Source organism: Capra hircus, chromosome 26, assembly GCF_001704415.2.
Source record: "Capra hircus breed San Clemente chromosome 26, ASM170441v1, whole genome shotgun sequence".
Lineage (NCBI taxonomy): Eukaryota > Metazoa > Chordata > Mammalia > Artiodactyla > Bovidae > Capra > Capra hircus.
This window is the reverse complement of record NC_030833.1, coordinates 19754615-19779173: the sequence shown is the minus strand read 5'-3', so window position 1 is coordinate 19779173 and position 24559 is coordinate 19754615.

Below are 24559 nucleotides of genomic sequence, written 5' to 3'. Positions count from 1 at the left end.
CCCAAGACACATATTAATCAAATTAACAAAGATCAAACACAAAGAACAAATATTAAAAGCAGCAAGGGAAAAACAACAAATAACACACAAGGGGATTCCCATTAGGATAACAGCTGATCTTTCAATAGAAACTCTTCAGGCCAGGAGGGAATGGCAAGACATACTTAAAGTGATGAAAGACAATAACCTACAGCCCAGAATACTGTACCCAGCAAGGATCTCATTCAAATATGAAGGAGAAATCAAAAGCTTTACAGACAAGCAAAAGCTGAGAGAATTCACCACCACCAAACCAGCTCTCCAACAAATTCTAAAGGATATTCTCTAGACAGGAAACACGAAAAGGGTGTATAAACTCGAACCCAAAGCAATAAAGTAAATGGTAACGGGATCACACTTATCAATAATTACCTTAAACGTAAATGGGTTGAACGCCCCAACCAAAAGACAAAGACTGGCCGAATGGATACAAAAACAAGACCCCTCTATATGCTGCTTACAAGAGACCCACCTCAAAACAAGGGACACATACAGACTGAAAGTGAAGGGCTGGAAAAAGATATACCACGCAAATAGAGACCAAAAGAAAGCAGGAGTGGCAATATTCATATCCGATAAAATAGACTTTAAAACAAAGGCTGTGAAAAGAGACAAAGAAGGCCACTACATAATGATCAAAGGAACAATCCAAGAAGAAGATATAACAATTATAAATATATATGCCCCCAATATAGGAGCCCCGCAATATGTAAGACAAATGCTAACAAGTATGAAAGGGGAAATCAACAATAACACAATAATAGTGGGAGACTTTAATACCCCACTCACACCTATGGACAGATCAACTAAACAGAAAATTAATAAAGAAACGCAAACTTTAAATGAAATATTAGATCAGTTAGACCTAATTGATATCTATAGGACATTTCACCCCAAAACAATGAATTTCACTTTTTTTTCAAGTGCTCATGGAACCTTCTCCAGGATAGATCACATCCTGGGGCATAAATCTAAACTTGATAAATTCAAAAAAATCGAAATCATTCCAAGCATCTTTTCTGACCATAATGCATTAAGATTAGATCTCAATTACAGGAGAAAAACTATTAAAAATTCCAACATATGGAGGTTGAACAACACACTTCTGAATAACCAACAAATCACAGAAGAAATCAAAAAAGAAATCAAAATATGCATAGAAACTAATGAAAATGAAAACACAACAACCCAAAACCTGTGGGACACTATAAAAGCAGTGCTAAGAGGAAAGTTCATAGCAATACAGGCATACCTCAAGAAACAAGAAAAAAGTCAAATAAATAACCTAACTCTGCAACTAAAGCAACTAGAAAAGGAAGAGTTGGAGAACCCCAGAGTTAGTAGAAGGAAAGAAATCTTAAAAATTAGAGCAGAAATAAATGCAAAAGAAACAAAAGAGACCATAGCAAAAATCAACAAAGCCAAAAGCTGGTTCTTTGAAAGGATAAATAACATTGACAAACCATTAGCCAGACTCATCAAGAAGCAAAGAGAGAAAAATCAAATCAATAAAATTAGAAATGAAAATGGAGAGATCACAACAGACAACACAGAAATACAAAGGATCATAAGAGACTACTATCAGCAGTTGTATGCCAATAAAATGGACAATGTGGAAGAAATGGACAAATTCTTAGAAAAGTACAATTTTCCAAAACTGAACCAGGAAGAAATAGAAAATCTTAACAGACCCATCACAAGCACAGAAATTGAAACTGTAATCAGAAATCTTCCAGCAAACAAAAGCCCAGGTCCAGACGGCTTCACAGCTGAATTCTACCAAAAATTTCGAGAAGAGCTAACACCTATCCTCCTCAAACTCTTCCAGAAAATTGCAGAGGAAGGTAAACTTCCAAACTCATTCTATGAGGCCACCATCACCCTAACACCAAAACCTGACAAAGATGTCACAAAAAAGGAAAACTACAGGCCAATATCACTGATGAACATAGATGCAAAAATCCTCAACAAAATTCTAGCAATCAGAATCCAACAACACATTAAAAAGATCATACACCATGACCAAGTGGGCTTTATCCCAGGGATGCAAGGATTCTTCAATATCCGCAAATCAAACAATGTAATTCACCACATTAACAAATTGAAAAATAAAAACCATATGATTATCTCAATAGATGCAGAGAAGGCCTTTGACAAAATTCAACATCCATTTATGATAAAAACTCTCCAGAAAGCAGGAATAGAAGGAACATACCTCAACATAATAAAAGCTATATATGACAAACCCACAGCAAACATTATCCTCAATGGTGAAAAATTGAAAGCATTTCCCCTAAAGTCAGGAACAAGACAAGGGTGTCCACTTTCACCACTACTATTCAACATAGTTCTGGAAGTTTTGGCCACAGCAATCAGAGCAGAAAAAGAAATCAAAGGAATCCAAATTGGAAAAGAAGAAGTAAAACTCTCACTGTTTGCAGATGACATGATCCTCTACATGGAAAACCCTAAAGACTCCACCAGAAAATTACTAGAGCTAATCAATGAATATAGTAAAGTTGCAGGATATAAAATCAACACACAGAAATCCCTTGCATTCCTATACACGAATAATGAGAAAGTAGAAAAAGAAATTAAGGAAACAACTCCATTCACCATTGCAACGAAAAGAATAAAATACTTAGGAATATATCTACCTAAAGAAACTAAAGACCTATATATAGAAAACTATAAAACACTGATGAAAGAAATCAAAGAGGACACTAATAGATGGAGAAATATACCATGTTCATGGATCGGAAGAATCAATATAGTGAAAATGAGTATACTACCCAAAGCAATTTACAAATTCAATGCAATCCCTATCAAGCTACCAGCCACATTTTTCACAGAACTAGAACAAATAATTTCAAGATTTGTATGGAAATACAAAAAACCTCGAATAGCCAAAGCAATCTTGAGAAAGAAGAATGGAACTGGAGGAATCAACTTGCCTGACTTCAGGCTCTACTACAAAGCCACAGTCATCAAGACACTATGGTACTGGCACAAAGACAGACATATAGATCAATGGAACAAAATAGAAAGCCCAGAGATAAATCCACACACATATGGACACCTTATCTTTGACAAAGGAGGCAAGAATATACAATGGAGTAAAGACAATCTCTTTAACAAGTGGTGCTGGGAAAACTGGTCAACCACTTGTAAAAGAATGAAACTAGACCACTTTCTAACACCGCACACAAAAATAAACTCAAAATGGATTAAAGATCTAAATGTAAGATCAGAAACTATAAAACTCCTAGAGGAGAACATAGGCAAAACACTCTCCGACATAAATCACAGCAGGATCCTCTATGATCCACCTCCCAGAATTCTGGAAATAAAAGCAAAAATAAACAAATGGGATCTAATTAAAATTAAAAGCTTCTGCACAACAAAGGAAAATATAAGCAAGGTGAAAAGACAGCCTTCTGAATGGGAGAAAATAATAGCAACTGAAACAACTGACAAACAACTAATCTCAAAAATATACAAGCAACTTCTGCAGCTCAATTCCAGAAAAACAAACGACCCAATCAAAAAATGGGCCAAAGAACTAAGTAGACATTTCTCCAAAGAAGACATACGGATGGCTAACAAACACATGAAAAGATGCTCAACATCACTCATTATTAGAGAAATGCAAATCAAAACCACAATGAGGTACCACTTCACACCAGTCAGAATGGCTGCGATCCAAAAATCTGCAAGCAATAAATGCTGGAGAGGGTGTGGAGAAAAGGGAACCCTCCTACACTGTTGGTGGGAATGCAAACTAGTACAGCCACTATGGAGAACAGTCTGGAGATTCCTTAAAAAATTGCAAATAGAACTACCTTATGACCCAGCAATCCCACTTCTGGGCATACACACTGAGGAAACCAGAATTGAAAGAGACACATGTACCCCAATGTTCATCGCAGCACTGTTTATAATAGCCAGGACATGGAAACAACCTAGATGTCCATCAGCAGATGAATGGATAAGAAAGCGGTGGTACATATACACAATGGAGTATTACTCAGCCGTTAAAAAGAATTCATTTGAATCAGTTCTGATGAGATGGGTGAAACTGGAGCCAATTATACAGAGTGAAGTAAGCCAGAAAGAAAAACACCAATACAGTATACTAACACATATATATGGAATTTAGGAAGATGGCAATGACGACCCTGTATGCAAGACAGGAAAAAAGACACAGATGTGTATACCAGACTTTTGGACTCAGAGGGAGAGGGAGAGGGTGGGATGATTTGGGAGAATGGGAATTATAACATGTATACTGTCATGTAAGAATTCAATCGCCAGTCCATGTCTGACGTAGGGTGCAGCTTGCTTGGGGCTGGTGCATGGGGATGACCCAGAGAGATGTTGTGGGGAGGGAGGTGGGAGGGGGGGTTCATGTTTGGGAACGCATGTAAGAATTAAAGATTTTAAAATTTAAAAAAAAATAAAAAATTAAAAAAAAAAACAACAATACCTGTTCTCACAGTTATTGTGGCTTCCCTAGCTGATTTTCCAATGGTTTCCCTGGGTTCATTCATGTGGCTGAAGGCAGCTGGAGAGTGGCTAGGAGCAGGACTCAAATGCGGATGGCTGCCCCTCTCTTTCCCTCTGTGTGTTTACTTTATTGAACTATAGTTTATTTACAATATTGTGTCAGTTTTAGGTATCAGTGTCAGATTCTTCTTCCCTTTATCTCAGTTCCTATTACTTGATACATCATGTTCAGGTTTCTTCAAAGAAAAATAAAAGACATGCTAATACACAGGAAGACAATCTGAAGATATAGAGCAAGCAAGAGGACCAGATTCATATATAACACAAACTTTGGAATGCTCAGATAATAAATGTGAAATAACTATGATCAATATACGAAGAACCCATGGCAAAAAATAGACAACACATAAGGATAGATGGGTAATATAAATGAAGAGATGGAAACTTTAAGAAAGGTTCAAAGGAAATGCTAAAAATAAAAAATGTTGTAATAAAAATTAAAAATGCCTTTGATGAGCTTATCAGTTAACTGGACATGGCCAAGGAAAACAAATCGATGAATGTGAAGATGTAAATATAAATTTTCCACACTGGAATACAAAGGGAAGAAATAATAGGTGGGGAAAAAAGCAGAATCTACAAGAGCTGTGAAACAATTTCAAAAGCTGTAACATATGCATAATTAGAATACCAAAAGTAAGAGAGAGAGAAAAGAAGAAATACTGAAGTAATAATGGCGAAGAATTTTCTAAAATGATGACTGACACCAAACCACAGATCCAGGAAGCCAGATAATCACAGATAATACTAAGCAGGATAAAGATCAAAATATCTACATCTAGGCATATCATATTTGAACTGCAAAAAACAAAAGATATCAAGAAAATCATGAAAGATATAGAGAATAAAAACACCTTTCCTGTAGAAGAACAAGAGTAAGAATTATAGCAGATGTCTCATCAGAAATCACATAAATATTTCATTCCATTTTCAAGTATTAAAAGAAAAAAAATCCACCAATCTAGAATCCTGTATAAAGTGAGATTAACCTTCAAAGGTGAAGGATAGACTTTCTCAGAACAAAAATTGAGAGAATTCATCACCAGCAGTCTTCCCATACAAGAAACATTAAAAGACATTTTTTAGGGAGTAGGAAAATTATATAGGTCAGAAGCTTGAATCTACAGAAAAAGGAAGAGTATTGGAAGAAAAATAAATAATGAAAAAATTATTTTATTTTTCTCTCTCTATATATATACATACATATATATACATCATACATACATATATATATATAGGTATCACAGCTTATGGGATTTTAATTCCCTGACCAGGGATTGAACCCAAGTTTTTGGTAGTGAGAGTGCAGAGTCCTAACCACTGGACTGCCAGGAAATTGCCTATTTTTCTATTTTAGTTTGTATAAACAATAACCACTGTTTAAAGCAATAACAGCAATCTTGTCTTGGGTGATATCAGCATATGAATAAGTAAAATGAATGACAGCAATGTCACAGGAAATGGGAATCTTCTGTAATGCATTAACTGCATTGCAAGTGAATGGTATAGTGTTATTCAAAAGTGTTAACCAAGAGAGGTATTGGAATTATTCAACATTCTCAATTAAGAACAAAAAGGCAAAAAAAGGAGTGAAAAAAACAAAGAACAAATGCAATAAATAAAAAGCAGTTGTACACATACAGTAAATACAACCTCACTATAAATAACCACTTTAACTGTGAATGGCCTAACTATAGCAATTAAAAGGCAGAGTTTCAAAGCGTGTTTAAAAAAAAAAGTAAATGATATAAAGAAAATCACTTTTGAAATGAAAATAGGTAAATGAAAAAGGCATGGTGAAAGATATACCATGCTAACAATCAAAGTGAAAGTGAAAGTGAAGTCGCTCAGTCGTGTCCGACTCTTGGCGACCCCTTGGACTGCAGCCTACCAGGCTCCTCCATCCATGGGATTTTCCAGGCAAGAGTACTGGAGTGGGGTGCCATTGCCTTCTTCAAACAATCAAAAGAAAACTGAAATAGTTGTATTAATTTCAGACAAAGCAGGCTACAGAACAAGAAAACATGCCAGAAATAAAGAGGAGTTTGACATAAGGATCAATTTTCCAAGAAGACATCATAATCTTACAAATGTATAGACTTAACAACAGAACATCAAAATAAAGGAAAAATTGATAAGGCTGTGAGGAGAAATAGATAAATTCACTAGCATACTGGTTAAAGGGTACAAACTTCCAGCTGTAAGATGAATAAGTTCTGGGTATCTAATGCAAAGCATATTGACTATTAATATACTTAACAGTACTGTACTGTATACTTGAAAGCCATTAAAAGAGTAAATCTTACATGTTATCACCACACACAAATGGGCCTTATAGGAGAAGATAGAAGTGTTAGCTAAGTTTATTGTAGTCATTTTGCAATAAGTGCTAAGTCGCTTTGCTGCTGCTGCTGCTGCTAAGTCACTTCAGTTGTGTCCGACTCTGTGCGACCCCATAGATGGCAGCCCACCAGGCTCCCCCATCCCTGGATTCTCCAGGCAAGAACAGTGGAGTGGGTTGCCATTTCCTTCTCCAATGCATGAAAGTGAAAAGTGAAAGAGAAGTCACTCAGTCGTATCTGACTCTTCGCGACCCCATGGACTGCAGCCTACCAGGCTCCTCCGTCCATGGGATTTTCCAGGCAAGAGTACTGCCGTGTCCAGCTCTTTGCAACCTTATGAACCTGTGGACTATAGCCTGCCAGGCTTCTCTGTCCAGGCATAAACACTAGAGTGGGTGGCCATATCCTCCTTCATTTTGCAATATATACCTTGTCAAATCAAATCATTACATTGTACACCTTAAACTTACATATGTCATATTTTTATGTCGGTTAAACTAGGAAAAATGCAAAGAGAGAGCTCAGACTCATTACCCCACCCGGTTTCCTTTGTGTCCATAATATTTTACACCCTGGGCTTCCCTGGTGGCCCAGATGGTAAAGAATCTGCCTGCAATGCAGTAGACCTGGGTTCTATCCCTGAGTTGGGAAGATTCCCTGGAGGAGGGGATAAAATCCACTCCAGTATTCTTGCCTAAAGAATCCCCATGGACAGAGGAGCCTGGTGGGCTAGAGTCCACGGGGTTGCAAAGAGTCGGACATGACTGAGCAACTAAGCACATATATTTTCTTTACGTCTGCATCCATATAACCAAAGTACCAAGTAACATATATTTTATATACTAGATTGAAAAGAACCACAGCCCCCCATCAAGAGGGATATAAAATGGGAAAAATGGAAATCTAAAGCACTCTAAGATAATAATTTGGAACCATAAAGGGAACAAAAGGAAAGATATTATATAAATACAAAGGGACTTAAATTTGAAATAAAGGGTGTTAGATATACAATTTATTTATTTATTTATTTATTTTTTTTTTTAGATATACAATTTAGATATTTAAAAAAGGAGAGGGATCTGATTTTAAAGTATTTTGCCCATTAAGATGATTCCTTAATTCTGTCTGAATATTAGCCTTCATCTGTTAGGGCATAATGGTGTGATAACTGACTTCACCCAATCTATACCCCTGAGTTTAGTATCAACATTGAAAAGCTCAGGGGCCAGACAGACAGAAATCAACATATCAGTCTTATTACTGACAAAGCTGATTGCAAGATGTGGCTCGGATGTGTTTTCTAATATTTGTCCTTCTAATCTGCTGAGGGAGAGTGTGGCCATAAAAGATGATGTATTCTATGTATCTGAGTCAGTGCTAAAGAGGTGGATGAACCTAGAGCCTATCATGCAGAGTGAAATAAGTCAGAAAGATAAAAACAAATATCATATATTAATGCATATATTTTGCATGTATATATATATATATATATATATATCAAGGCATGTAATAATGCATTACTTTGCCAACAAAGGTCTGTCTAGTCAAAGCTATGGTTTTTCCAGTAGTCATGTATGGATGTGAGAGTTGAACTATAAAGAAAGCTGAGCGGCGAAGAATTGATGCTTTTGAACTGTGGTGTTGGAGAAGACTCTTGAGAGTCCCTTGGACTGCAAGGAGATCCAATCAGTCCATCCTAAGGGAAGTGAAGTCACTCAGTCGTGTCCGACTGTTTGCACCCCCATGGAGTGTAGCCTACCAGGCTCTTCTTTCCATGGGTTTTTCCAGGCAATAGTCCTGGAGTGGATTGCCATTTCCTTCTCCAGGGGATCTTCCCAAGCCAGGGATCGAACCCGGGTCTCCCACATTGTAGACAGATGCTTTACTGTCTGAGCCACCAGGGAAGTCAAATCAATCCTAAATATTCATTGGAAGGACTGATGCTGAAGCTGAAATTCCAATACTTTGGCTACCTGATGTGACGAACTGATTCATTTGAAAAGACCCTGATGCTGGGAAAGATTGAAGCTAGGAAGAGAAAGGGACAACAGAGGATGAGATGGTTGGATGGCATCACCAACTCAATGGACATGAGTTTGAATAAGCTCTGGGAGTTAGTGATGGACAGGGAGGCCTGGTGTGCTGCAGTCCATGGGGTTGCAAAGACTGAGCGACTGAACTGAACTGAACTGAATGCATATATATGGAATCTAGAAATATGGTATTGATGAACCTATTTGCAGGGCAGCAGTGGAGATGCAGACAAAGAGAACAGACTTATGGGCATGAAGGGTGGGTAGGAAGGAGAGGATGGGACAAATGGAGAGAGTAGCATGGAAACATGTACACTAATATATGTAAAATAGATAGCCAGTAGGAATCTGCTGTATGACTCAGGGAACTCAAACCAGGGACTCTGTGACAACCTAGAGGGGTGGGATTGGGTGAGAGGTGGGAGGGAGGTTCAAAGGAAGGGGCATGTGTATAACTATGGCTGATCCATGTTGATGTATGGCAGAAACCAACACACTATTGTAATTATCCTTCAATTAAAAATAAATCAAAAAAACAAACAAAAAATATGATGCATTCTATATCAAAGTTCCTCACTTCTGCAGTACAGAGTGAAGGATCGAATATACAAATGGATAACAGGCAGGCCATATGTAAAGACAGAACTCTGATTCCGAACCTGCAGCACCTAGCCCAGGAGGCCAGTCTACTATCTGCAAGGCAGACTTCATGAAGTCAGAATGCTTTCTAGTAACCAGTCCGGGAAGCTAAACAATAATGCCTGCAATGATCAGCTCAAAGTGGCCTCAACTTGTTTAACAGTTGACAGTTTCCCTAATGTTTATTCCTACATCCAGTGTAGGACCTACTGTGCATGCGTACAGTCATGTCTAACACTTTGTGACTCTATGGACTGTAACCTGCCAGGCTCCTCTGTCCATGGGATTCTCCAGGCAAGAATACTGGAGTGGGTTGCCATTTCCTCCTCCAGGGGATCTTCCTGACCCAAGGATCGAACCCAAGTCTCTTATTTCTCCTGCATCGGCAGCTGGGTTCTTTACCACCAGCACCGACTGGGAAGCCCATTCCCTTCTCCAGGCGATCTTCCTGAACCAGGGATCAAACTCTGGTCTCCTGCATTGCAGATTTTTTACTGTCCGAACCACTAGGGAGAAAGCCAAACCTGCAGCCCTAATCAGTCCCTTGGATGCTCTACTTCTTGATTTGCTCACAGCTTCTCTAGGCCAACAGCCTCAAGTTAAGGCACTCCTGAAGTCTTCTCTTTTTTCTACTTCACACCTCTGCCAAAACACCAACTGATGGGGGCTGACTTCCTTTCTGTGGCAAGTTCTGAATAAGTAGCCTTTATCATTCTCATTTAGTCAGTCCTTGTTTATTTCCACAGGAGAGAGAAAAGGAGAAAGGTCATAGGATCTCTCTGTCAAGGGCAGCCTAGACCCTGACTTGGTCTTGGTGCAGAGAAGTTAGGAGCAAAGTTAGATGCAAAGTCTCCCAGTATTCAGCTCTGAAAAAGAGAATCGTTTCTGCTGGGCTGCTCAATCCTGCTTCCCAGTTTTACTGATTGAATGCACCCCTTCCAATACCTTGGAAATGAATAGTGAGTCAGGAGTGGAGAGGAAGAGGTGGAGGTGACATTTTTTCCCCTGTAGGATGTGTGAACAGTAGGAAATAAGTCTAATCTTAATGTCTAGTATTTGGTTCCTGCAACTTTAATTCTTTCATGTCTCAACACGATATATGATGGTATTATCAACATCATCACCATCATCATGATCAAAGGGAATATACTGGAATCAAATAAAAGCCAAGAAACTAGTAGTTCTCCTGACAGGCTGTTCTGTGTTATCCCAGAGTTATTCTACCCAGAATTTCCCCCCTGCTTAAAATCTGCATAATCAGGAAATGATTACTAAGTTCAATTGTACTTCAAACCCCTCTAAAAGTCAATACTGGGGCCCATACATAAAGTTACTTTTTCTTAATGCTCCCTGATTTGTGGAGACAGAAAAGAACAGAGCAAGTATCCATTCCCCATAGGGTGAATTACTGGGATCCACAGTCCAAGAATGGAGAGGGGAGTAGACAAGGATTTCCCTAGTATTAATCTCTTTTGCAATAAAATAGGTGAGACAAAGATGATTCATTATATAACAGCAGCCTGCCAACAGCTTCCCTGGGTGAACAATATAGACACAGCTTGGGCTCCATTTTCCATCTAGGGTGAGCTCAAAAGACAAGAAAGGAATTCATATACAGTCCTGGCTGTCAAAACTAAGAAACTTCTCAAAGGCTCAAGAAAGCCATCGTGAGACTAAGTAGGACTCATTTTGATGCTCTCAATTCAGAACAACAACAAAAAAAATTGTACTTGTAGCAATGTCTTGATTGGATAAATAATAGCATCTCTTCATTGTCAAAATAATTTGTATTAAAAGTCAGTTTGGACAATGCAATAAATAAAGTGCCTTTCTTAGCACATCGTGTCCTGATCATGATGAAAAGTGTGATTAAACCTTGTCTGTCTTCTAACATGATTAAGAAGGATCAGTTATTAGATAAAGGTGTAGAACAAAGGCAAATGCATCTCCATCAGAAGCAGAAAGTCACTGCCTATGCACATGCTCCCAAGTTGTGGGTACAAATAACACCACAGCACGTTCCTGAGGTGGCCACAGTTTAGAGAACAGTTTGAGTCTTTGTGTAAACATCAGAGGGACACTGGCCGGAGAGAGAGTAAATGAGTGGGTAAATGTTAGAATAAACTTGTGCAGAGTAAGAGACAGCTGCTACTGAGAATCAACTCCAGAATGCAAGGATATTTCACATGTGATCCAAAGCTTTTCAACTCTATTCATCTCATAATAGAGAGTTTCATATCCTGTGGAGTTAGCCCTGGGGCGGTGGGGGGGTTGGGGGTGGCGGTGAAAATCAAGTTTTCCCCAAGGAATTCAAATCATGGTCTTCTATGGATGGATCAACCAAAAATATTTATTCAATATTTATAAATAGTAAAAGCTTTTGCTAAATATAATAAGTGATATGTGCAGTAATATGTTTAAGCCCTTGTCTTTTTTTTTATTATTTACTAGTAATGTCCAGAACATATCTGTGACATAATCAGTATCTTAGCGTTTTTTTCACTTTAAGAATTGAATTACAGTCTGTTTACAATGTTATTTTCAACTGTATAGCAAAGTGATTCAGTTATGCATACATGTATATGTGTGTATATATATAAATCCTTTTATATATATCCATATATATATATAAGTCCTTTTTCAGATTTTTCCCTTATAGATTATTACAAGATACTAAACATAGTTCCTTGTGCTACAGAATATAGAAGCTCCGGGAGATGGTGAAGAACAGGGAGGACTGATGTGCTGCAGTTGATGGGATCACAAAGAGTCAGGCACGACTTAGTGACTGAACAACAACATATATGTTAATCCCAAACTCCCAATTTATTGCATACTGCTTTCTCATGTGGTAATTATAAGTTTGCTTTCTCTGTGAGTCTGTTTCTGTTTTGTAAATAAGTCCATTTTTTTCATTTTTAAAAATTCCACATACAAGCAATATCATATTTGTCTTTCTCTGTCTGCCCTTGTCTTTAAAAAGCTTCTATTTTTGCTGGGAGGTAATCCTCAAAGTGATCTTCCTGACTAAGATGACTAACCTCACAAGGAAGCAAAGTGTCACAAGAGAATCAATGTCCTGAAAACAGAAGTCATCCCATCAGCAACTCAACATACAGTTTAAAAATGAGATTTTCAGGACTTCTTTTATGGTCCAGCAGTTAAGAATTCTTTAGCCAATGCAGGGGACATGGGTTCGATCCCCGGTCCAGGAAGATTCCACACTCTGTGGAGCAGCTAAGCCTGTACACCATAACTACAGAGCCCACAAGCTGCAACTGCTGAAGCCCAAACCCTAGAGCCTGCGCTCTGCATCAGGAGAAGCAACCGCAATGAGTAGCCCAAGCACTGCCACGAAGACTAGCTTCCCACTTGCCACAAGTGAAGAAGGCTCATGCGCAGCAAGGAAGACCCAGTGCAGCCAAAAATAAACGCTAAAATAAATGAATAAATAATTAAAATTTCTTTTTAAAAAGTGAAGTGTCCAGGTCTGACAGATTTAGGCTCAGTTTCGACCTCTAATACTCACTGTGTGATGTTGAGTACTTAGTTCAACTTCCTTTTGCCTCAGTTTCCAAATCTATAAAATAGGATGAATAATACATATGTGCCTGTGAGGCTTTAGCAGAGCCTGTCCAGGAGTAGGAACACCACAAATGGAAGCTACTCCCTTTTCCAATTTAAATCAGCACTAGAAAAATGAAACAGGCATCTTCAAATTTGTTTTTTACTACTATTTTTATATTTTGTTGTATTTGCCCTCCTTCATCATGAAGGAATATCCACAGTGAAAATGTGTCTCCTACCTTGGGTGAATTCATGAGCAAGTGTAGCCGTGAAAGGGAGCTCTTATGAATGAGCCAGGAAGCAGCACAGATGGAGAGTGTGGACACCTGAATTCATGTCCATTTTGCTCACTGTTGTAAGTGGTGCTTTAAGTTACTTCATTTGGCTAAGTCTCAGTTTTCCCATTTATCAAATGGGAAAGATGGGAAGAAATTTCCACTTACTGAATGTGAGGCACAGTGATAAACACATTCTGTATATACCATCTCATTTAATCTTTACCCCAGATCTCTGAAGACCCCAGATTTATCTTCATTTACAGGTCATGGAACTGAATATAACGGAATCTGGTACCCAGAGCTTTATAGCAAGGCAGAGTCACTGGGTAGTAAGAACACAGGCTTGGATTCGGATCAACTCAACTGATATGTGTCCTGGCCAGGGCTGCCTTAAATAAGCTGCTCAGCACCTCTCAATCTCAGTGTTCTCATCTGTAAAAGGGGGATAACAACACATACCTTTCAGTCCTAAAATAAAAGAACTACTGTGTGTTAAGTGTCTACATTAGATCCTGGCACTTAGCGGATTGTGTAAATGGCACCTATGAGGACACAGACCACAATCTGATGTCAAAATGGGTCAGATGACAAGGGTCCACTGAAAACACCAGGGTCTAGACACAGACTCAGGGAAACAATACTGGCCTGGATGGGCTTCTGTGAAAATTCTGATATCATCTCCTGCTCCCCTGCCTTTAATCCTCTTAAAGCAGATAAATTGCAGAGTTATTCCTGAAAGAAAAAGAGCCTTCAGTTCAATTCTCCTGCCTTCCTAGGTAATGACTGCTGTTCATGTCCAACTCACAGCTGTTCTTGCGGGTATTGAAAGAAAAAAAGAAGTCATGATATAAAGCCTCTAAGTTTACATCAGGGCCATGAGATTCATTACAAAGCGTTTTTAGGGAGCACCAACTATGTGCCAGGCACTCTTTTAAGTGTGAGTTCACATCAGTAAATGAGACAGATAAAGATCTCTGCACAGGAAGCTTGTTTAGCAGGGTGAAAGATAAGAAATAGAATAAATGAATAAATTATATGGTATGTGAGAAAATAATCAAAGTGCTGTACAAAAAGAAAAAAAAGAAAGAAAAGCAAAATCTGATTGGGAACGTGGGGGATGGGATAGATTGTGACAGCTTTTAAACTGGTTTCCAGAAAGCCTCACCCATCTGGCATTTAATAAATATCACCTCAGAGAAAATAGCTCTGAGCTGAATCTGCAGATGATTAGTGCTGTTTTGTGTAAAAAGTGGATTAAAATGATAATTCATGAATAATTATTTTAATTGATGTTTGAGTATCAGAGAGGCAATGAACTTACTGGGGGGATAGGAAGGTGTGTCTGCTCAGGGATGTTCACTTTCATTTATTGAAATGGGTTTTCCATTATTCATGTCTCTTGTCTGGATGCAAGGTAACTCTTCCATGTAATCATGAGCCAATCTCTTTACTTAGAAATATCTTCCCACTTATTCTCTCCTGGTGAGATGAATGGGTTGAAAATAACTGTGAGAAACCTCAAAATTATCAACCAAAAATTAGAGGAGAGAGCACAGCCAGATGGCTAAAGTAGCACTATGCTATGTATTAACACTGACCTGCCCATATGCAGGTGGCAGAACTCATGGGAGATTTTCCTCCACCCAGTACTTAATGGGGACACCTCATCCAATGAAAAGATGACACTATGCATAATGCTTGTAATGAACTCATGCCCTAATGATGCCATGAAATTCTCCAGGCAAGAATATTGGAGTGGGTAGCCATTCCCTTCTCCAGGAGATCTTCCCAACCCAGGGATCGAACTCAGGTCTCCTGCATTGCAGGCAGATTCTTTACCACCTGAGCAACCAGCGAAGCCCCTTTCAGAAAAAACTAATGATGCCAAACAACCACTAAAAATAGTGTTATGCAAGAATATGTAATTATTGAAAAATGATTAAAGCATGTGTTACGATACTATTTTTATACTGTTTACATATAAATAAAAGAAATCAAAATATTAACAGAGGTTATCTCTGGGTGGTGGACTTATGGTGATTCTTATTTTCTTCTTTTAATACAATAAAGATGGAGTTTTTTGTACAAAAGAAGATATAAACAATAAAATTTACAGTTCACACATAGTAAAAAATAACTAATTATCCATAGATATATCAGCCTTTTTCTCACCAAAAATTATGAAATCCCTTTGACTATTGGGCAGTATCCTCATTACATGTGCACAGTTTTCATAGAACATTAATTACATGGGTTATATGTTAATTAATAAGTGGCCTTCTAACCTGCTTCCCTATCCCCACCCCACCACAAAGCCCAAATGTTTAGTGTTTGCCGGTTACCGGGAGAAATGTCACTAACCTCAGATATGCAGATAACACCACCCTTATGGCAGAAAGCAAAGAGGAATTAAAGAGCCTCTTGATGATAGTGAAAGAGGAGAGTGAAAAAGCTGGTTAAAAACTCAGCATTCAGAAAATTAAGATCATGGCATCCAGTCCCATCACTGCATGGCAAATAGTGGGGGAAACAATGGAAACAGTGACAGAATTTATTTTGGGGGGGCTCCAAAATCACTGCAGATGGTGACTACTGCCATGAAATTAAAAGACGGTGCTCCTACGAAGAAAAGTGATGACCACCTCAGACAGCATATCAAAAGGCAGAGACATTACTTTCTTGACAAAGTCTGTCTGGTCAGTTCAGTCCAGTTCAGTCCCTCAGTCGTGTCTGACTCTTTGCGACCCCATGAACCACAGCACGCCAGGCCTCCCTGTCCATCACCAACTCCCGGAGTCCACTCAAACCCATGTCCATTGAGTCGATGATGCCATCTAACCATCTCATCCCCTGTTGTCCCCTTCTCCTCCTGCCCTCAATCTTTCCCAGCATCAGAGTCTTTTCCAATGAGTCAGCTCTTTGCATCAGGTGGTCGAAGTATTAGAGCATCAGCTTCAGCATCAGCCCTTCCAGTGAATATTCAGGACGGATTTCCTCTAAGATGGACTGGTTGGATCTCTTTGCTGTGTTAGTGTTAGTTCTAAAAGATCTTGTAGGTCTTCATAAAACCGTTCAACTTCAGTTTCTTCAGCATTGCTGGTTGGGGCATAGACTTGGATAACTGTGATATTGAATGGTTTGCCTTGGAGACGAACAGAGATCATTCTGTCGTTTTTGAGATTGCATCCAAGTACTGCATTTCAGACTCTTTTGTGGACCATGATGGCTACTCCATTTCTTCTGAGGGATTTCTGCCTGCAGTAGTAGATGTAATGGTCATTTGAGTTAAATTCACCCATTCCAGTCCAGTTAAGTTTGCTGATTCCTAGATTCTCAAGAGTCTTCTCCAACACCACAGTTCAAAAGCATCAATTCTGCAGCACTCAGCTTTCTTCACAGTCTAACTCTCACATCCATACATGACCACTGGAAAAACCATAGCTTTGACCAAAAGGAACTCTCTTGCTTTTTCCATGATCCAGCAGATGTTGGCAATTTGATCTCTGGTACCTCTGCCTTTTCTAAAACCAGCTTGAATATCAGGGAGTTCACGGTTCACGTATTGCTGAAGTCTGGCTTGGAGAATTTTGAGCATTACTTTACTAGCATGTGAGATGAGTGCAATTGTGCGGTAGCATGAGACTTCTTTGGCATTGCCTTTCATTGGGATTGGAATGAAAACTGACCTTTTCCAGTCCTGTGGCCACTGCTGAGTTTTCCAAATTTGCTGGCATATTGAGTGCAGCACTTTCACAGCATCGTCTTTCAGGATTTGAAACAGCTCAACTGGAATTCCATCACCTCCACTAGGTTTGTTCTTAGTGATGCTTTCTAAGGCCCACTTGACTTCACATTCCAAGATGTCTGCTCTAGATTAGTGATCACATCATCATGATTATCTGGGTTGTGAAGATCTTTTTTGTACAGTTCTTCCGTTTATTCTTGCCACCTCTTCTTAATATCTTCTGCTTCTGTTAGGTCCATATCATTTCTGTCCTTTATTGAGCCCATCTTTGCATGAAATGTTCCCTTGGTATTCTCTAATTTTCTTGAAGAGATCTCTAGTCTTTCCTATTCTGTTCTTTTCCTCTATTTCTTTGCATTGATCACTGAAGAAGGCTTTCTAATCTCTTCTTGCTATTCTTTGGAACTCTGCATTCAGATGCTTATATCTTTCCTTTTCTCCTTTGCTTTTTGCCTGTCTTCTTTTCACAGCTATTTGTAAGGCCTCCCCACCAGCCATTTTGCTCTTTTGCATTTCTTTTCCATGGGGATGGTCTGATCCCTGTCTCCTGTACAATGTCACTAGCCTCATTCCATAGTTCATCAGACACTCTGTCTTTCAGATCTAGGCCCTTAAATCTATTTCTCACTTCCACTGTATAATCATAAGGGATTTGATTTAGGTCATACCTGAATGGTCTAGTGATTTTCCCTACTTTCTTCAACTTAAGTCTGAATTTGGCAATAAGGAGTTCATGATCTGAGCCACAGTCAGCTCCCGATCTTGTTTTTGTTGACTGTATAGAGCTTCTCATTCTTTGGCAGCAAAGAATATAATCAATCTGATTTTGTTGTTGACCATCTGGTGATGTCCATGTGTAGAGTCTTCTCTTGTGTTGTTGGAAGAGGGTGTTTGCTATGACCAGTGCATTTTCTTGGCAAAACTCTATTAGTCTTTGCCCTGCTTCATTCTGCATTCCAAGGCCAAATTTTCCTGTTACTCCAGGTGTTTCTTGACTTCCTACTTTTGCATTCCAGTCCCCTATAATGAGAAGGACAACTTTTTTGGGTGTTAGTTCTAAAAGATCTTGTAGGTCTTCATAAAACCGTTCAACTTCAGTTTCTTCAGCGTTACTGGTTGGGGCATAGACTTGGATAACTGTGATATTGAATGGTTTGCCTTGGACATGAACAGAGATCATTCTGTCGTTTTTGAGATTGCATCCAAGTACTGCATTTCGGACTCTTTTGTGGACCATGATGGCTACTCCATTTCTTCTGAGGGATTCCTTCTTGCAGTAGTAGATGTAATGGTCATCTGAGTTAAATTTACCCATTCCAGTCCATTTTAGTTCACTGATTCCTAGAATATCGACGTTCACCCTTACCATCTCTTGTTTGACCACTTCCAATTTGCCTTGATTCATGGACCTGACATTCCAGGTTCCTATGCAATATTGCTCTTTACAGCATTGGATCTTGCTTCTATCACCAGTCACATCCACAAATGGGTAATGTTTTTGCTTTGGCTCCATCCCTTCATTCTTTCTGGAGTTATTTCTCCACCGATCTCTAGTAGCATATGGGCACCTAATACCTGGGGAGTTCCTCTTTCTGTATCCTATCATTTTGCCTTTTCATACTGTTCATGGGGTTCTGAAAGAGATGGGAATACCAGACCACCTGACCTGCCTCTTGAGAAATCTGTATGCAGGTCAGGAAGTAACAGTTAGAACTGGACATGGAACAACAGACTGGTTCCAAATAGGAAAAGGAGTACGTCAAGGCTGTATATTGTCACCCTGCTTATTTAACTTCTATGCAGAGTACATCATGAGAAGCGCTGGACTGGAAGAAACACAAGCTGGAATCAAGATTGCCGGGAGAAATATCAATAACCTCAGATATGCAGATGACACCACCCTTATGGCAGAAAGTGAAGAGGAACTAAAAAGCCTCTTGATGAAAGTGAAAGAGGAGAGTGAAAAAGTTGGCTTAAAGCTCAACATTCAGAAAACGAAGATCATGGCATCTGGTCCCATCACTTCATGGGAAATAGATGGGGAAACAGTAGAAACAGTGTCAGACTTTATTTTTTGGGGCTCCAAAATCACTGCAGATGGTGATTGCAGCCATGAAATTAAAAGACACTTACTCCTTGGAAGAAAAGTTATGACCAACCTAGATAGTATATTCAAAAGCAGAGACATTACTTTGCCGACTAAGGTCCATCTAGTCAAGGCTATGGTTTTTCCTGTGGTCATGTATGGATGTGAGAGTTGGACTGTGAAGAAGGCTGAGTGCCCAAGTATTGATGCTTTTGAACTGTGGTGTTGGAGAAGACTCTTGAGAGTCCCTTGGACTGCAAGGAGATCCAACCAGTCCATTCTGAAAGAGATCAGCCCTGGATGTTCTTTGGAAGGAATGATGATAAAGCTGAAGCTCCAGTATTTTGGCCACCTCATGCAAAGAGTTGACTCATTGGAAAACACTCTGATGCTGGGAGGGATTAGGGGCATGATGAGAAGGGGACGACCGAGGATGAGATGGCTGGATGGCTGGATGGCATCACGGACTAGATGGACGCGAGTCTGAGTGAACTCCGGGAGATGGTTATGGACAGGGAGACCTGGTGTGCTGTGATTCATGGGGTCGCAAAGAGTCAGACACGACTGAGTGACTGAACTGAACTGAACTGACCAAACGGACCTTTGTTGACAAAGTAATGTCTCTGCTTTATAATATGTTGTCTAGGTTGGTCATAACTCTCCTTACAAGGAGTAAGTGTCTTTTAATTTCATGGCTGCAATCACCATCTGCAGTGATTTTGGAGCCCAGAAAAACAAAGTCAGCCAGTTTCCACTGTTTCCCCATCTATTTCCCATGAAGTGATGGGACCAGATGCCATGATCTTCGTTTTCTGAATGTTGAGCTTTAAGCCAACTTTTTCACTCTCCACTTTCATTTTCATCAAGAGGCTCTTTAATTCTTCTCTTTCTGCCATAAGGGTGGTGTCATCTGCATATCTAAGGTTATTGATATTTCTCCCAGCAATATTGATTCCAGCTTGTGCTTCCTCCAGCCCAGGGTTTCTCATGATGTACTCTGCATATAAGTTAAATAAGCAGGGTGACAATATACAGCTTGATGTACTCCATCTAGTCAAAGCTATGGTTTTTCCAGTAGTCATATGTGGATGTGAGAGTTGGACCATAAAGAAGGCTGAGCCTTGAAGAATTGATGCTTTTGAACTGTGGTGTTGGAGAAGACTCTTGAGAGTCCCTTGGACTAAAAGGAGATCCAACCAGTCAATCCTAAAGGAAATCAGTCCTGAATATTCGTTGGAAGGACTGATGCTGAAGCTGAACCTCTGATACTTTGGTCACCTGATGTGAAGTACTGACTCACTGGAAAAGACCCTGATGCTGGGAAAGATTGAAGGCAGGAGAAGGGGACGAGAAAGGATGAGATGTTTGAATGGCATCACTGACTTGATGCACATGAGTTTGAGTAAGCTCTGGGAGTTGGTGATGGACAGAGAAGCCTGGAGTGTTGCAGTCCATGGGGTCACAAAGAGTCAAACACGACTGAACTGACTGACTGATGATGTAGACACTCCCTCGATGGCCAATTTCAAGCTACTGATGTCATGTCACAGAACATGATACCTCATGTATCGGAAAAAAATAGAATTTGTAATCTCCATTTTGTTAAACGAGTAAAGAAATCCTATAAGAACTTTTATTTGAAACATAGAAAAACAAATGTCACTCTATCAAAAGACCCTGCACTGTGTCATTGAACAAAAATTTGGAAAGATTTACAGTTTGCTTCTGTGAGCCTTTATGAGATACCCACCTACACTGCTGGGTTATGTTCCCATCTGCTGAACATAGTTAGGCTTGGAGCAAAACTGCTTTTATGCACTGTTGGCTCACTGATGCTTCTCTTTTCTCTGGGAGAGGAAGAGGCAAAAGCACTACCTCCTATTGTCTACCCTGTTAATATCTCTAGAGAGCCATGGGATCTTTTGCTAGAAGAAAATTTGCTGCTCTATTTCCTGTTTTTATAGGATGTTGTGTTTCATGTAATAGTATGGAGATTTAGATTCTGAATGTTTCAATATATGAAGCTTTTGATCCACTCTTTCAGGAACTTTTAAGAGATTCTACAGGAAGGATGGTAATAGTTCATTTCAGCACAGCCCTTGATGTATCTGGGAGGGAGTAGAAGTTTAGTTTATGAGGAAGGCAACAGGCATTCACCTTGAAGCCTGATTTTTACATAAAAATTGCTGGGCAATGATATTTGATGTAGATGAATCCACACTGATGATTATCAGTTGTCAAACATGTACTACATGGCAGGAACAATCTGAGTTAAATCATTGTGACAACATTATGAACTAGGCATTATTATTAACCTCCACATTACAGACAAGGCAACTTCTAGGATTTACAAAGATTGTAAAAGGCTATTCAACCCTAAATCAGATTTATGTAAATCTTTCCAACAGAACCAGAGGAAAAACACTTAAATTTATATGGAGAAATCAAAGACCTTGAATAGCCAAAGCTATCCTGTTAAAGAAAAGCAGAGCTGGAGGAATCAGACACCCTGACTTCAGACTACAAAACTACACTAATTAAAACAGCATGGTGCTGGCACAAACACAGAAATGTAGATCAATGGAATAGGATAGAAGGCCCAGAAATAAACCCATGTACTTGTGGTAAATTAATCTGTAACAAAGGAGTCAAGGCTATACAATGGAGAAAAGACAGTTTCTTCCAGAAGTGGTGCTGAAACGGGCAGCTACATGTAAAATAAATAAATAAATAAATAATAACATTCTCTAACATCATACATGAAAATAAACTCAAAATAGACCAAAGACCTTAATGTAAAGCCTGACACTGTAAAACTCTTAGAGGAAAACATAGGCAGAACACTCTTTGACTTATACTGCAGCAATATCTTTTTTGATCCATGTTCTAGCATAATGAAAACAAAAAAATGGGACCTAATGAAACTTAAAAACTTCTGCCCAGCAAACAAAACTATAAACAAAATGAAAAGACAACCCATATAATGGGGGGAAATATTTGCAAATGAAGAAACTAACAAGGGATTAATCTCAAAACTATACAATCTCATGCAGCTTTATGTCAAAAAAATAAAACAACCCAATCAAAAAATGGACAGAAGATCTAAATAGATATTTTTCCAAAGAAATGTCTGAATAAATTCTATAGATGGTCAAAAAACACATGAAAAGATATTCAAAATCACTAATTATCAGAGAAATGCAAATCAAAACTAAGTCTACAAACGATAAATGCTGGAGAGAGTGTGGAGAAAAGGGAACTCTCCTACGCTGCTGGTGTGAATATATACTGCTACAACCACTATGCAGAACAGTACAGAGCTTCTTTTTTAAAAACTAAGGAAATTTAGTTCTTGTCACATGTCTCCCCACATTCTCAGCCTGTCTGGTGTGGTTAGAATACAATCAGGAGTAAAGGGGCTCAAAGTGTAGCCTTACTTGAGATGCTGGTCCATGAGCCTTCTGGAGGCCCCTGATCCTCACATGTCGAGATGCCCTAGATGGCTCTTGATTTGGTGGTGGAAAGATGTGTACACTCTCAACAGCCTCCTTTCAGTTTGGTTGCTGAAAGTAGGCCCTGAGTGAATAAGAAAGCATGACGACACTTTTGAGTGTGCCAAGAGAATGAGATACCCTGAAACTGATGAGAAATTTGTCATTTTTATCTATCACAACTCTCTCAGTTCTCTTTCTTTCCCTCTCTCTCCCATCTCATTTATCATGTATATTTCTGACCTTCTTTCATGTGTGTTATGACACTCCCACTCCACTAATCTTGTCCCACTAATTGGACCAAGTCTAATGTACACAGGGCATTCTTTTAGACCACAAGCCTTCTTCTTTGTCTGATCTGCAAACAGCTACCTTGCAAAATGCAGGCTTGGTTTATTTCTCAGCTAATTATGAGTAACCTCTTTGAGCATTAGGCTGATCTGCTTTATACATATTAGCCTGGCTATCAGAATACACAAAAGATACCTCTAGTGTATATTCAAAATCTATATTTTGTAGATTCAGATAATAATCATAAGACAATATTGGAGTTGTATAAATAATCTGCTCTTTGGCATCCCTCCCCTCAAAAGATATCTAGAAACAATAGAATTGTGCCCACTCTGAGGACAAATTTCCCTTCAATGTTTAATGCTACTACCTTTACTTATTTGGTTTGGCTTCCAGTGGGCATTTGGAAGGTAATATTTTATTTTCTTCTGTCCCATTGCTCTGAATATTTGATTTCAAGGGATCCTATGTTTCTGTATTGAAAGAAATAGTGGATAGCTAAGGGTCTGCTGGAGAATCTTCACTCAACTTAAGATAGAGTCCCATTTCACCCTGTATCATTTAGAAGAAACAAACAACAACAAAAAAAAGCTCTATGAGTCAATAACACACGAATGCCATGGACTCACTCATATTCTCTCAGGGAAGTTTAAAAACAAAAACAACTTGGCCCTCTTTCCAGCTCATTTCAAAGTGAGAAGTCAGTGAAATGAAGCTGTTTATGCCAAGCAATAATAGTGATAAATAATGAGTGGGTATTTATTAATTTCCACAGTTCCTCCCCTTCCACTTGATCAAGATCCTGAACAAACTTTCTCTTCCTTAGCCTCATTCTCAGCTGGTTGAAGGGCCCAGTAAGAAATGACTGGTAGTTCACGCCTCACCTCATCCAGAACAGAACCTAGGAGTCACGAGTGCTCTGCAGGACGCCTAGAAGGATGATGCACCCTGCCAGGATCTGCCCCAAATCTCCACTTCACCGAGAAAGCTCCTCTTAATAGCATCTTCCTGCATGCTTGTTTCAGGGAATTTTCCTGACAGGGAGATTGATCAAGTTTTTGCAGAATGGCAGGGATATGGCCATTGGAAAAGAGGGGAAGGTAAATGTTTTGTACAGAAGAAAGGGCAGTCAGACTGAATGGTACCCAGTCCACAGTTCCATGGTCCACTGTGGCTGAGGCCTTTGTGGAAGAGCAAACTCCAGCCTCTTTCCTGAAGCACTGGAAGGACTGCCTTGGACAATGTGGTCCAGATATTCTCACCCAGGGGGGCAAGGAAGTAGTCTCTTCCTATTCCGGAAGAAAAGACAAAGACTTCCATGGGAAAACATGTTTAGAAAATTATTGGGTTTCATTAATACAATGTGTCTGAGAGCCCCAAATAGGAAATTTAAATTGGGGATCTCTGAAAGAGGGGATACAATACACAGCAACTCTCAAACATAGTTGACCATCTTGCTCTTTCAGAAGAGTCATTTACTAG